The sequence below is a fragment of the Acomys russatus genome, chromosome 19 (genome assembly GCF_903995435.1).
Source record: "Acomys russatus chromosome 19, mAcoRus1.1, whole genome shotgun sequence".
In the NCBI taxonomy this organism is placed as follows: domain Eukaryota; kingdom Metazoa; phylum Chordata; class Mammalia; order Rodentia; family Muridae; genus Acomys; species Acomys russatus.
Window position 1 is genome coordinate 14,628,891 of NC_067155.1, and position 14,200 is coordinate 14,643,090.

A 14,200-nucleotide genomic window follows, 5' to 3' on the forward strand; every position below is an offset into this window, starting at 1 on the left:
CAGCAGCGGCAGAGGCGGCGGCAGCGGCGCTGGCTGAGGTTTACAGCTCATAGCCTTCCGATGGAGGCGACTGGTGTGGTGGCCGGTGGGAGTTGCTGTGGAAGAGGGGACTCTGGGCAAGATTTGGGCCTCGTGGTGCCTTGGGACCCAGACTGGACTCAGCGGACAGTTCGGCCTCAGAGTCCCGGGTTCTGGCTCAACCCAGCAAGCAATCCTGCCCGAGGCACTAACTCAGCGCAGCCACAGCTCCCCTGCTGTGGCGCAGGCTGGATGGAGCACTCAGTTCCACCCTAAGCACCACCTCAGCTCAGCGGCAGCTCCCCTGCGGTGACTCAGTCTGGACGGAGCGCTCAGTTCCACCACCAGCGCTGGCTCAGCGCAGCCGCAGTTCTCCTGCTGTGATGCAGGCTGGGCGGAGCGCTCAGTTCCACCAGCGGTGCTAACTCAGTGTAGCCGCAGTTCTCCTGCTGTGACGCAGGCTGGGCCAAGCGTTTGGTTCCACCCGTGGCGCTGGCTCAGGGCAGCCACGGTTCTCCTGCAGTGATGCAGGCAGGGCAGAGCGCTCAGTTCCACCAGCGGCACTAGCTCAGCGCAGCTGCAGTTCTCCTGCTCTGACGCAGGCTGGGCGGAGCGCTCAGTTCCACCGGCTCTAAGACTCTGGTTGGACACAGTGTGCAGTTTGAATCCAGAATTCCTGGCTGAGCTTGGCAGACAGTTCGGGCCCTGAGTCAATAACTGACCACAGCACGCACTTTGGGCCAAAAGCCCTTAGCTGAGCTTGGTGCGCAGTCCCAGCCCAAAAATTCTGGCTGGACCCTGTGTGCATTTTGGGCCCAGTATCCCTAGCTGAGCTCGGCAGACAGTTCAGGCCCTGAGAATCTAGCTGAGTTCAGCCCGTGGTTCGAGCCCAGTGTTCCTGGCTGGCCTTGGCAGGGGACACAGAAGGCTGTGGATACCTTGGCTTGACCCAACGCTCATTCAGAGACCCAGAACGATTGCAGGACCCACAGCACAGGGGAGCTGATGATCACTGGCTGTGAGAATCCAAAACAACAAGGCTAACCTCCTAACATCCACACCAGTGAAGCATTAGAGCTCCCAGCCTAGGGAAATCATGAGAAAACAAGTGAATCTATCATCAGACTCCCTCCATCGAACTCTGGAAACTACCCAACAAAAACAAAGATGGCAAGATGCTAAAGGACAGCAAAAAAGCATGCGCAAAAAAAAACAAAACAACAACAACAACAAAAAAAAACAAAAAAAAAAAAACATGGTGCCTCCAGTTTCCAGCTATCCCAAAGAAAACAACCCAGAGAACTCAAATACAACATAAATACAAGAAAATGACCTCAAACCCTTAGTAATGAGGATGGTAATGGAGGAAACAAATAAAATTCGTAATCAAATGCAGGAAGATGCAGCCAAACAGGTGAGAGACATAAAAGAAGCACATAGAGTGGAACTGGAAAAATTGCAGGAAAATGCAAACAACCAGATGAAAGAAATACATAAAACGGTTCAAGCTCTGAAGACCTATAAAGAGGCAATGGAGGAAACTCAGGAATATACAATCAGATGAAAGAAATCAAGAAATCAGTTCAAGATCTGAAAATGAAAATGGATTCAATGATAAACACACAGACAGAAGAAAAACGAGAACGTGAGACCTCAGAGAAGAAGGCGAGCAACACAGAGGTGAGCTTTTCTAACAGAATCCAAGAGATGGAAGAACGAATCTCAGGTCTAGAAGATACAATCACAGATCTTGTAGCAACCATTAAAGAAAATGCCAAATCTGGAAAACTCCTGACACAAAACATCCAAGAGATTAAGGACACCATGAAAAGAAGAAATCTGAGGATAATAGGCATTGAAGAAAGAGAAGATATCAGACTCCAAGGCCCAGAAACTATTCTCAACAAAATCATAGAAGAAAATTTCCCCTATCTAAAGAAAGAGATACCTATAAATATACAAGAGGCCTACAGAACACCAAATAGAATTGACCAGAAAAGAAAAACTGCCCATCACATAATAATCAAAATACAAAACATACAGAACAAAGAAAAAATATTAAAAGCTGCAAAGGAAAAGGGCCAAATAACATTTAATGGCAAACCTATCAGAATTATACCCGACTTCTCAGCAGAGACCATAAAAGCCAGAAGGGCCTGGACCCTGCAAATCCTAAGAGACCACAGATGCCAGGCCAGACTACTTTACCCAGCAAAACTATCAATAACCATTGATAGAGAAAATAAAATATTCCATGACAAAAACAAATTCAAACAGTACCTATCCACAAATCCAGCTTACAGAAGGTACTAGAAGGAAAACTCCATCCCAAAGGGTCAAGCTACAACCAAAACTACTGAGGAAATAGATAACTATCCCATGACAAAACCACAACTACACAAACGCTCGACTGGAAACAACATCAAAATTAAGACTCTTAACAGTCACTGGTCATTAATATCTCTCAACATCAATGGTCTCAATTCTCCAATAAAAAGACACAGACTAACTGAATGGATGCATAAACAAGGTCGAACATTCTTCTGCATTCAAGAAACACATCTCACCCATAATGATAGGCATTACCTCAGGGTAAAAGATTGGAAAGAAATATTCCAAGCAAATGGTCACAAGAAGCAAGCAGGCGTAGCCATTTTAGTATCGAACAAAATACACTTTCAACCAAAATTAATCAAAAGGGATGAGGAAGGGCACTTCTTACTCATCAAAGGTAAAGTAAACCAAGATGCCATCACAATTCTGAACATGTATGCTCCCAATACAAGGGCTCCCACATTTGTAAAAGATCTCCTAAAAAAGCTTAAACCACACATCGATCCCCACACAATAATAGTGGGAGACTTCAACACCCCACTCTCACTGAAGGATAAGTCATTGAAACAGAAACTAAGCCGAGAAATAACATCATTAACCAATGCCATGGGTCAAATGGATCTAATAGATATCTATAGAACCTTTCACCCAAACAAGAAAGAATATAACTTCTTCTCTGCACCCCATGGAACCTTCTCCAAAATTGATCACATTGTAGGTCACAAAGCAAGCCTCAATAGATACAAGAGGATTGAAATAATACCTTGTATCCTATGAGATCACCATGCTCTTAGGCTGCAATTCAACAAAAACAGAAATAACAAAAAGCCTACACGTACGTGGAAACTAAACAACTCTCTGCTAAATGACACCTGGGTCAGGGAAGAAATAAACAAAGAAATCAAGGAGTTTCTGAAATTCAATAAAAATGAAGGAACAACATACCCAAATTTGTGGGATACATTGAAAGCAGTGCTAAAAGGAAAATTCACAGCACTAAGTGCATTTAAAAAGAAATTGAAAACATCGCACATAAGCATCTTAACGACACAACTGGAAGCCCCAGAAAAAAAAGAAGCAGAAACACCCAAGAGGAGTAGACGTCTGGAAATAATCAAACTCAGGGCTGAAATTAACAAATTAGAAACTAAGAAAACAGTCCAAAGAATAAACAAAACCAAGAGCCGGTTCTTTGAGAAAATCAACAAGATACACAGACCATTAGCCAAACTAACTAAAAGGCAGAGAGACAGTATTGAAATCAACAAAATCAGAAATGAAAAGGGAGACATAACAACAGACACTGAAGAAATAAAAAGAATCATATGATCCTACTTTGAAGGCATATACGCCACAAAATTTGAAAATCTAAAGGAAATGGAAGATTTTATTGATCAATTTCACTTGCCAAAGTTGAGTGAAGAACAGATAAACAAACTCAATAGTCCCATTTCCCCTATAGAAATAGAAGCAATCATCGATAGTCTCCCAACCAAAAAAAGCCCAGGGCCAGATGGTTTCAGTGCAGAATTCTACCAGACCTTCAAGGGCGAGCTAATATCGATACTATTCAAGCTACTCCAAAAGATAGAAATGGATGGAAAATTACCAAATTCATTCTATGAGGCCATAGTCTCATTGATACCTAAACCTCACAAAGACTCAACAAAGAGAGAGAATTTCAGACCAATTTCTCTTATGAACATCGATGCAAAAAATACTAAATAAAATACTTGCATAATGAATACAAGAACACATCAAAGATATCATTCATCATGACCAAGTAGGCTTCATTCCAGGCATGCAGGGATGGTTTAATATACGGAAATCCATCAATGTAATCCACCATATAAACAAACTGAAAATAAAAAAACCACATGATCGGGGCCGGGCGTGGTGGCGCATGCCTTTAATCCCAGCACTCGGGAGGCAGAGGCAGGCGGATCGTTATGAGTTCGAGGCCAGCCTGGTCTACAAAGTGAGTCCAGCATGGCCAAGGCTACACAGAGAAACCCTATCTCGAAAAACCAAAAAAAAAAAAAAAAAAAAAAAAAAAAAAAAAAAAAGACAAAAAACAAAAAAAGCCCAACATGATCATCTCTTTAGATGTAGAGAAAGCATTTGATAAAATCCAACACCCATTCATATTTAAAGTTTTAGAGAGATCGGGGATACAAGGCACTTTCCTCAACATAATAAAGGCCATATACAGCAAGCCAATAGCCAAAATCAAAGTAAATGGTGAGATACTCAAGGAAATTCCTCTAAAATCAGGAACAAGGCAAGGCTGTCCACTCTCTCCATATCTCTTCAATGTAGTACTCGCAGTTCTAGCCAGAGCAATAAGACAACAAAAGGAGATCAAGGGTATCCAAATGGGAAAGGAGGAAGTCAAATTATCCCTATTTGCAGACGATATGATAGTGTACATAAGTGACCCTCAAAATTCCACCAGAGAATTCCTACAGCTGATAAACACCTTCAGCAAATTAGCTGGATACAAAATTAACTCAAAAAAGTCTGTAGCCTTCTTATACACAAATGACAAGCTTGCAGAAGAAGAAATTAGGAAAACCACACCCTTCACATTAGCCACAAGCAATATAAAATATCTAGGAGTTACTCTAAGCAAGTGAAGGACTTGTTTGAAAAAAATTTCAAAACTCTGAAGAAAGAGATTGAAGATGACCTGAGAAGATGGAATGATCTTCCTTGCTCATGGATTGGGAGAATCAACATAGTAAAAATGGCCATCGTACCAAAAGCAATCTACAGATTCAATGTAATCCCTATCAAAATACCTACACAACTTTTTAAAGACATTGAAAGTTCAATTCTGAACTTCATATGGAAAAACAAAAAACCCAGAATAGCTAAAACAATCTTGTACAATAAAAGGTGCTCCGGAGGAATCTCCATACCTGATCTCAAACTGTACTATAAAGCAATAGTAATTAAAACAGCATGGTACTGGCACAGCAACAGGCTGGCTGATCAGTGGAATCGAATTGAAGACCCAGATATGAATCCACACACATATGGTCACTTGATTTTTGACAAAGAAGCCAAATCCATTCAATGGAAAAAGGATAGCATCTTCAACAAATGGTGCTGGTCTAACTGGAGGTCTATGTGTAAAAAAATGCAACTGGACCCATATTTGTCACCTTGCACAAAACTCAAATCCAAGTGGATTAAAGACCTCAACATAAAACCAGAGACACTAAGTCACTTAGAAGAAACAGTGGGGAAGAGCCTGGAACATATTGGCACAGGAGACAACTTCCTGAACAGAACACCAAAGCCCAGGCCTTAATGTCAACCATTAATAAATGGGACCTCATGAGGCTGAGAAGCTTCTGTAAGGCAGGAGACACTGTCCAGAGAACAAAGTGACAGCCTACAGACTGGGAAAAGATCTTCACCAACCCTACATCTGACAAAGGTCTAATATCCAAAATATATAAAGAACTCAAGAAATTAAACACCACCAAACCAAATAACCCAATTGAGAAATGGGGCTTGGAACTAAACAGAGAATTCTCAACAGAGGAATATCAAATGGCTGAGAAACACTTAAAGAAATGCTCAACCTCCTTAGTCATCAGGGAAATGCAAATCAAAACAACACTGAGATTCCATCTTACACCCATCAGAATGGCTAAGATCAGAAATTTGAGTGACACCACATGCTGGCGAGGATGTGGGGAGAGAGGAACACTCCTTCATTGCTGGTGGGAATGCAAACTAGTACAGCCACTTTGGAAATCTATCTGGTGCTATCTCAGAAAAATGGGAGTGGGGCTTCCTCAAGACCCAGCTATTCCACTCCTTGGAATATACCCAGAAGATGTTCCAGCACACAAAAAGAAAATTTGCTCAACCATGTTCATAGCAGCCTTATTCATAATAGCCAGAACATGGAAACAGCCTAAGTGTCCCTCAGTAGAAGAAGGGATAAAGAAACTGTGGTACATATACACTATGGAATACTACTCAGCTATTAAAAACAAGGAATTCCCGAAATTTGTGGATAAATGGATTGAGCTAGAAATGATCATAATGAGTGAGTTAACCCAGAAGCAGAAAGAATCAAATGGTATATACTCACTTATATCTGCATACTAGCCCAAGGGGCATGTCCCACAAAAGCCTTCACTTACCAGGAAACTGGGACAGAGGGGAGGACATCCTACTGGGACTCTAAATGAGAGAAGCATGGGAGAATAGCAAAGTAGAAGGATCCAGAGGGTCCTAGAAACCTACAAGTAGAACATTATGATAGGCAGATTTGGGCCCAGGGGTTCCGTTCAAACTAAGGCACCAGCCAAGGACAATACAGGCGGTAAACTTTAAACCCATACCCAGATCTAGCCAATGGTCAGAACATTCTCCACAGTTGAGTGGAGAGTGGGATATGTCTTTCTCACGTACTCTGGTGCCTCACATTTGACCATGTCCCCTGGAGGGGGAGACCTGGTGGCACACAGAGGAAGGACAGCAGGTTGCCAAGAAGAGACTTGATACCCTATGAGCATATGCAGGGGGAGGTAATCCCCCTCAGGAACAGTCATAGGGGAGGAGAATAATGGGAAAATGGGAGGGAGGGAAGAATGGGAGGATACAAGGGATGGGATAAACATTGAGATGTAACAAGAATAAATTAATAAAAAAAATTTTTTTAATTTAAAAAATTTTTAAAAAAGAAAATATTAGGCAATATTCTCCTTGTTCTTTATATAATTACACTCCATTACCTGCAGGAAGTAACCCAAAAGGTTCCCAAAGAAATGAAATTTTGCAAATGGTTGTGTTTCATTTTGCAGAGTTTGGAAAAATTAAAGTATGTATACTAGAGATACATATTAAGGATTTCAATGGGGAACTGGTCTGAAAAGGCTGATTCTGCAATTACATATTTATTAGAAGTTATGGCTATTATGGGCATACTTGTACAAATAAAGACTGACATTGCTCCAGACTGACACTGCTCCAGCATATGTCTCTAGTAAAATGCAACAGTTCTTTGTGTATTACAATATAAAGCATACTGCGCGCATAGCACACAATCCTGCAGGACACGAAGTTACAGAAAGATCTAATCACACTTTAAAATATATGCTTAATAAACAGAAGGGGGTAATAAAGACCCCCCAAAGATAGATTACACAGTGCTTTATTAAGATTAAGATTTTTAAATGCTAATGAAAAAGGAACAACAGCTGCAGAGAGACATTGGATAATAGGAAAAAAAAAAAAAAAAAACCTGCTGAACTAAATCAGCCTGTGTATTGTAAAGCTGTGCTGACCTCAGGATGGAATCCAGGATATGTGTTACTGAGGAAGAGGCGTTGCCTTTGTTTCCACGGGAGCAGAAAACTATGGCTACCATCAAAATTGATAAAGACTAGATTTGAACAGGGAGATCTCCTAAAAAGAGGTTAATAGGTCATCAGACACCTTGGTCATTCAGTTCAAACTAACATATAAGACTAAAGTTTTCTTCTTAAGTAAAAAGGAATGTTTTATTATTTGGTATTAAAAACATAGTTAAGAGATTTGAAATATTGAGCCGGGCATGGTAGTGCATGCCTTTAATCCCAGCAGCTGGGATGTATCTGGCTTTAATGCTAACACAAAGAAGCATACAGATCTCTAAGATCAAGGCCAGACTGATACTGAATAAGTTCCAAGTAGAAGAAAAGCTTAGATCCAGGTGTGGTGGTCCACACCTTCAACCTCAGCACGTGGTGGCACATGCCTTTCATCCCACCACTTGGGAGACAGAGGCAGGCACACAGACATTACAGTGATTTAATTTTGAACAGCACCCGAAAAGGGCAGGCTGAAATTTAAAGTGAATGTCCTTTAAAACCTAAAAATAAATATACATAAAGCTGTATTTAATTTCAAAAGAAGTTTTTAAAAATTTCAACTGAGAGATAATAATTTTTCTATTGCCAAAAAAACCTTTGGCCCCAGGAAAGATATAACCCACCAAGAGAGAAACATCCCCCAGAGTTGGGGTTGGGGCAGGGGTTTGTTTTTATCTTTCCAGGAGAATGAAAACATCTAACTAGAATCCAGAGATACTGGAAAAATGACACATCTGAAATAAAAGAATCGATTATCAAGAGAAAATATGGCAAGGAAAAGAGTAAACTGGCCAAGTGGTATTGTCTCTCTGCCCTCTACAGACATAAGTGGCAAATGGCAAATGGTCTTTATGTGGTCCCAATTCAATTAAAACTTAAAAGCTGGCTTTGGGGTTAGAGCGTGGCTCTCTCCTCCTCTAAACCCAGGCATGCTTGTTAAAGGAAAATCCAAAATCTTTGTCTTAGAAGAGCCACCTGGTATGGAACAGAGGAAATAAAAAAATAAGGGATTGTTTTATCGCCACTGACCTCATAATCTTTTGGCTTTCATTTTTCTCTCTAAATTTTAGGTATATTATCTCAAAATCTGTATTATTATGTATATATAAACCTTCTGTGTGGCACTGGTAGTTACACATAGTAGTACCTAATTTTAGAAATAAGCTTCCTGTAGCTTCCTGAAGGTGTTTCCAAGTGTAACCCTGAAGCAAGTAACTAGGAACAGTTAGTGGACCTCGGATTTACTTAAAGATTTACTTAAGGTCCTCAAACCTTTCTCAGATCTGCTGAATACGGCACTTAAAGCGTTTAGGTTTTCTAGCACCCTAACAATAACATTTTCAGTTTCCAAGATGACAGGGCCCCCACCAGTGAATCCACCTAGACTGTCTAACAATACCCAAGGGGGCGGGGCGCGGGGGATGACGACGACACAACCACTCCACGTTTCTTCTGCTGCCTGGTTCTGCGTAAACAGTGGACACCCTTGAGTTGACTGCTACGCCTAGTCAGGGTTTCCATTAAGATGACAAGCATCACCCAAAAGTTCAGCTTTGGGCTACAGCCTGCTTCATATGAACTATTTCATATGTTCCTATAATTAACATTTTTCAGAATGTTAAACTCAAATATACTTAATCCTAAGGCTGCCAAATACAACCAAGCTGGACACTGTGGAAAGCTTGGGAAAAACTGCTTCATTATTGCAAATGATTTTACTGTATTGGAGTTAAAATTGTTCCTTTTTATTTAGACAAAAGGGGCATATAGAAATATATAGGACAATAGCAAAAAGGGTAGATTACTGAATCTACTCTTACAGATATTTGTATATTGATTCAAAATTAAGGTTATAATTGGTTACATTCGTATAGGTCCTTTGTATATTGATATAAAATAAAGGTTATCTTTTGGTTACAGGATACTATGTATTAACTCTTTTTAAGGTATGGTACCTATGTAATTCTTATGTATACATTGTTTTGCCTGCATGTACCCCTCCACGCCAGAAGAGGGCACCAGATCTCACTATAGATGGCTGTGAGCCACCATGTGGTTGCTGGGAATTGAACTCAGGACCTCAGGAAGAGCAAATGGCGCCCTTAACCTCTGAGCCATCTCTCCAGCCCCCTATGTAATTCTTAAAAATGCAATATGAAGTTCTCATCCTTTTGAAAGCTACTATCACAAACTGTTTAGGATAACTAAGAAATGCAAACTGAAAGTTAAGGAAACTTTTGGTTTCGTTAGATACTAGTTTTCTAAGTTAATCAGGCAGTAATTCAGATATAGCAGAGATAGACAGTCTTCAAAAATCTCAGAGATCTGTAGAATGTGGCATTTAAAGATGTTTTATTGCCGGGTGGTGGTGGCGCACGCCTTTAATCCCAGCACTCGGGAGGCAGAGGCAGGAGGATCGCTGTGAGTTCGAGGCCAGCCTGGTCTACAAAGCAAGTCCAGGACAGCTAAGGCTACACAGAGACCCTGTCTCGAAAAACAAAACAAAAAATGTCTCCTGGCAGCACCCCCCTTTCAACTTTGAAGACGAGGAGCATCAAAGCATTCTCCTTTAGGGGGTGGCCTCATTGTGGCAAGCCAGCCACTGGGAAAGAATTGTCCTCGCTTCTATTGCAGACTGAATACTGAACAAACTGGATGCAGGAAAGTCGACTGCCCAGCTTTGCAAGGACAAGGTAGGCAAGTCCTTCATAATACCTGCTTCACAGTAAAGTGTGTCAGATATTCTGAGCTAGAAGGCTGAAGATGATGCTCCAATATTACAGGGATATCTTGAGGGACGGTCGAGGTGACCCATAGTATCTGTCATTTCAATAGTTTTGGAAGCTGCTTGCTCTGCATTTGTAGTTTATGCAGATAATATTTATCTTTCCAAGGTCTCTGATAGGCTTGAAGACTAAATAGATATAGTCTTACAATTAAACTTAGCCGTTTAGGATTTAAGATCTTTTAAGTCTAAAAATGGTTTTGCATTGGTAATGCAAGCTGTTAAACAAAATGATTTAGGTACAGAACTTTGGACTCACCAAGATAGGATACACTGTAGGATACTTTCTTCAAGGTTGTCAAATACTAATGAACTAGAAATTATGAATGCATTAAAAAAAAAAAAAAAAAAACAGAGAGTACCCTTTATTGGTATTAGAGGAAACATTTTTTATATAGACAAAAGGGGGGGGGGGAATGTTGTAGGACGTTTGATCCCAATGTGATCCATGAGATTATGAGCTATAAAAACCTTCCTTTGATCCCTGAGATTGAACTGTAAATCCCTGTGTCTTGTGGTTGAGCCCAAACACACCGTTAACCCAAGAACTTTCTGTTTCCTGTAAACAGGTGATTATGGTGTGGTTTAGCCAGTCTTACACCTTGAATCCAAGGGCTATCTGTAGGATTTAGTAAAGTTAATCCTAGGTCAAGAGGTGGAACAAGAAACCAGCTGACAGGAATTAAGGGGTAGGAGGGACTTTGAGATGAGGGATATTTAAAACTGTGCAGAAGACAAGGTCTTTGGTGCTTTTAGCTCTTGGGATTTTAGCTCTTTGGCTCTTAGCTCTCTAGCTCCTCAGGTTTTTTTTTTTCCTTTGTTTTTGTTGTTGTTTTTGGCCTTTTCTTCCTGGGCTGTCAGCTGACCTAGGGAGACTTTGGGGCCTTCTCTATGGGGACCTGAGCTGAGTATGAAGTTCAGTTGGGTGCTTTCTCTGCCTCTCTGAGCCAGCAGTTTTTTTCACCACAACACCTGGCTCCTGAGTCTTTATTAGTAAAACAGAACAATCTAGGATTTTCAACCAAAACAGCAACAGGCAATTGTAAGCTATCAGGTGCAGGTGCTGAAAACCGAACAGTATCTCTCCAGAATATTTTCTCTATTACAAAACATATATTGTTTTACACTTCCATAATTGTAATGTACTTTCAACACATGTCCCCCCCACTGTCCTCTCTCACCCCTCCTCCTACCAAACCTTTCTTCTCAGCAACACCCCTTCACACTGTCATGCAGTTCAGTGTGGCTCAGCTGCACAGCACTTGCCCAGCATGGAGGGGTCTTGTTTTCAATCCCTAGCACTGGGGGGAGTGGGGGAAGCCACCGACTTACCTGTGACTTGGTCATTGTTCTCTTCTTCTCTTTGACACAAGGCAGGGCTCTGGGAAGCAAGCTGGGGGGAGGAAGGGCGTCATGAGAGCATCGCTAGGACAGTCAGTCCACATGGCTGCCTCAGCCTTCCCATCAGCCCCAAAGGCTGGCATTCCAAGTCTGTGCGCCCAGACCTGGCTTTTCTACCCACTTCCTGTTAACCGGGAGTGTCAGCCTGCAGGTTACCCAGCTGTCCTTGCCTCAGCTCAATCACAGCAGAGGGTTAGGAAAGCCCACGTTCTGTATTTCCTGCAGCTTCTGGGGTGTGAGAAGTTCTTATCTTCACAAAGCTGCCTGAGGTGATGGGCTTCACAGAAAAACAAAGCTTTAAGAAGCTCTGAACTCAGCATGGAGTGGTGGCACACGCCTTTAATCCCAGCACTCGGGAGGCTGAGGCAGGCGGATTGATTTCAGTTCGGGGCCAGCCTGGCCGACAAAGCGAGTCCAGGACAGCCAAGGCTGCATAGAGAAACCTTGTCTCGAAAACAAACAAACAAACAACAAACAAAAAAAGCAGCTCTGAACTCTCCGATGAATGCTGCGCCATAACTGACTACCACCCTCAGATGGGCTTGTTAATTGTGAAAGCTGTCTTACACATGATTGCTTTTGTACACATTAGTAAAATTCACAACCCCTCCTTTTCACACAACCACCCCCGCCCCGCTCTTAAAGGTTTAAATACAAGAGCTTCCTCCATAAAGTCTCTTTTCCCACCAGTAATGACTAATAAAAACCTAAACCCTCTCTAAAGAAAATGGAGTTTTGGGGTTGGAGAGATGGCTCAGAGGTTAAGGGAACTGACTGACTGCTTCTCCGGAGGTCCTGAACTCAATTCCCAGCAACCACATGGTGGCTCACAACCATCTATAATGTGATCTGGTGCCCTCTTCTGGCGAGCAGGTGTACCTGCAGGCAGAGCACTGTATACATAATTACAAAAAAATAAATCTTTAAAAAAAAAAAAAAAGAAAGAAAAAGAAAAAAGAAAGAAAGAAAGAACAGGGAGTTTTGTCCTGTGGGAAGTTACCGCAGGTAAAGGTGACTGTTGCCAAGCCTGAAGGCCTGAGTTCGAGGCTCCGGACACCACACCGTGGAAGGAGAGACCCACTTCCCACAAGTCGTCTTCTCACCTCCTCCTTACATAAGCTGTGGTAACCCTCCTCTCTAAGTAAATAATAAAAGCCCAACATTTTTATCACATTTAAACGTCAGAGTTGCACACCACTTAAGCCTTCAGGGCACCGGCCTCCGTCCCCACAGCTCCTCTCCAGGCTCCGTGGGAAGCCAGACTCTCCCGGGGGCTCCACAAGCAGCTGAGATGGTCCAGGAATCCCGGGCAGCGCCGCCTCAGGCAGAGCCCAGCAGAGAGGACCCGGCCGCCGCCCCCGCCGCCCCCGCTTCTCCCCGGGCCGCAGACTCGGTCCCCGAGGGGAGACACCGGGAGCACGAGCGTACACCAAGGGCCGCGGGACGATGTTCCAGCCTCTCTTCAGGAGAACCACAGGAAGTCCTCCCAGCCAGAGCGGAAGCGACCTCGGCCGCCGTTCTAGCCGGAACTACAATTCCCAGAATGCCTCAGCGGAAGCGCTTTGCATTGTAAAAGTTAAGCTTTAGCTAGGCGTGGCGCACGTCTACAAAGTGAGTCCAGGACGGCCAAGGCTACAGAAAGAAACTGTGTCTCGAAAAACAAAAAACAAAAACAATAAAATAAAAAGTTAAAATAAGGGGAGAAATGAACTAAAAAATTTTCCAGAGATAGATGTAAATCTTTTGAGTTTGATGCAATAAAATTCTTCAAGACAAATAAATTGAAAAAAATAAGCCATGTAAGTATGGGAAGAGGTTAAAAGAAACTAAATGCAAAAAACAAAGATATTAAGTAAGTTGGAAAGCGACAAAAATTGGTCATGGTGTTTCACCAGGTCCTTATGTGTCGTCATGCCACACACCTCCCCCCCCCCTCCACGTTCCCTTGCCCCCCTCCCAGCCCCTCACTGCAGGATTCTATGCAGAGCCTCTAACTCTGGTGATGAATCGAGCTCCTATAGCTGAGTAGTTTAAGGTTTATTTACGTTTTGTTTTGTTTTGGTGTTTCTTTTGAGGTTTTTTTTTTTTTTTTTTTTTTTGTTTGTTTGTTTGTTTGTTTTTTTTTTTTTTTTTTTGTTTTTCAAAACAGCATTGGCTATTCTGGACTCGCTTTGTAGACCAAGCTGGCCTGGAATTCACAATGATCGCCTGCCTCTGCCTCCCGAATGCTGAGATTAAGGGCGTGCACCACCACGCCTGGCTCCCCGCCCCCCCCCCCCTATTTTAA

The 14,200-nt window shown here is 42.3% G+C and overlaps 2 protein-coding genes across 3 annotated transcripts in view; both read right to left on the reverse strand.

The window, feature by feature from the left end:
- LOC127203739 (zinc finger protein 235-like) overlaps nucleotides 1-13,256 on the reverse strand; it is a 211,637-nt gene extending 198,381 nt beyond the window's left edge. The window contains exon 1 of the mRNA XM_051162590.1: nucleotides 13,109-13,256. The gene's annotated coding sequence lies outside the window, so the exon portion shown is untranslated. The remainder of the gene's footprint in view (nucleotides 1-13,108) is intronic.
- Nucleotides 1-14,200, reverse strand: part of LOC127203712 (zinc finger protein 235-like) — a 301,721-nt gene that overhangs the window by 9,160 nt on the left and 278,361 nt on the right. The gene's annotated exons all lie outside the window — the stretch shown is intronic.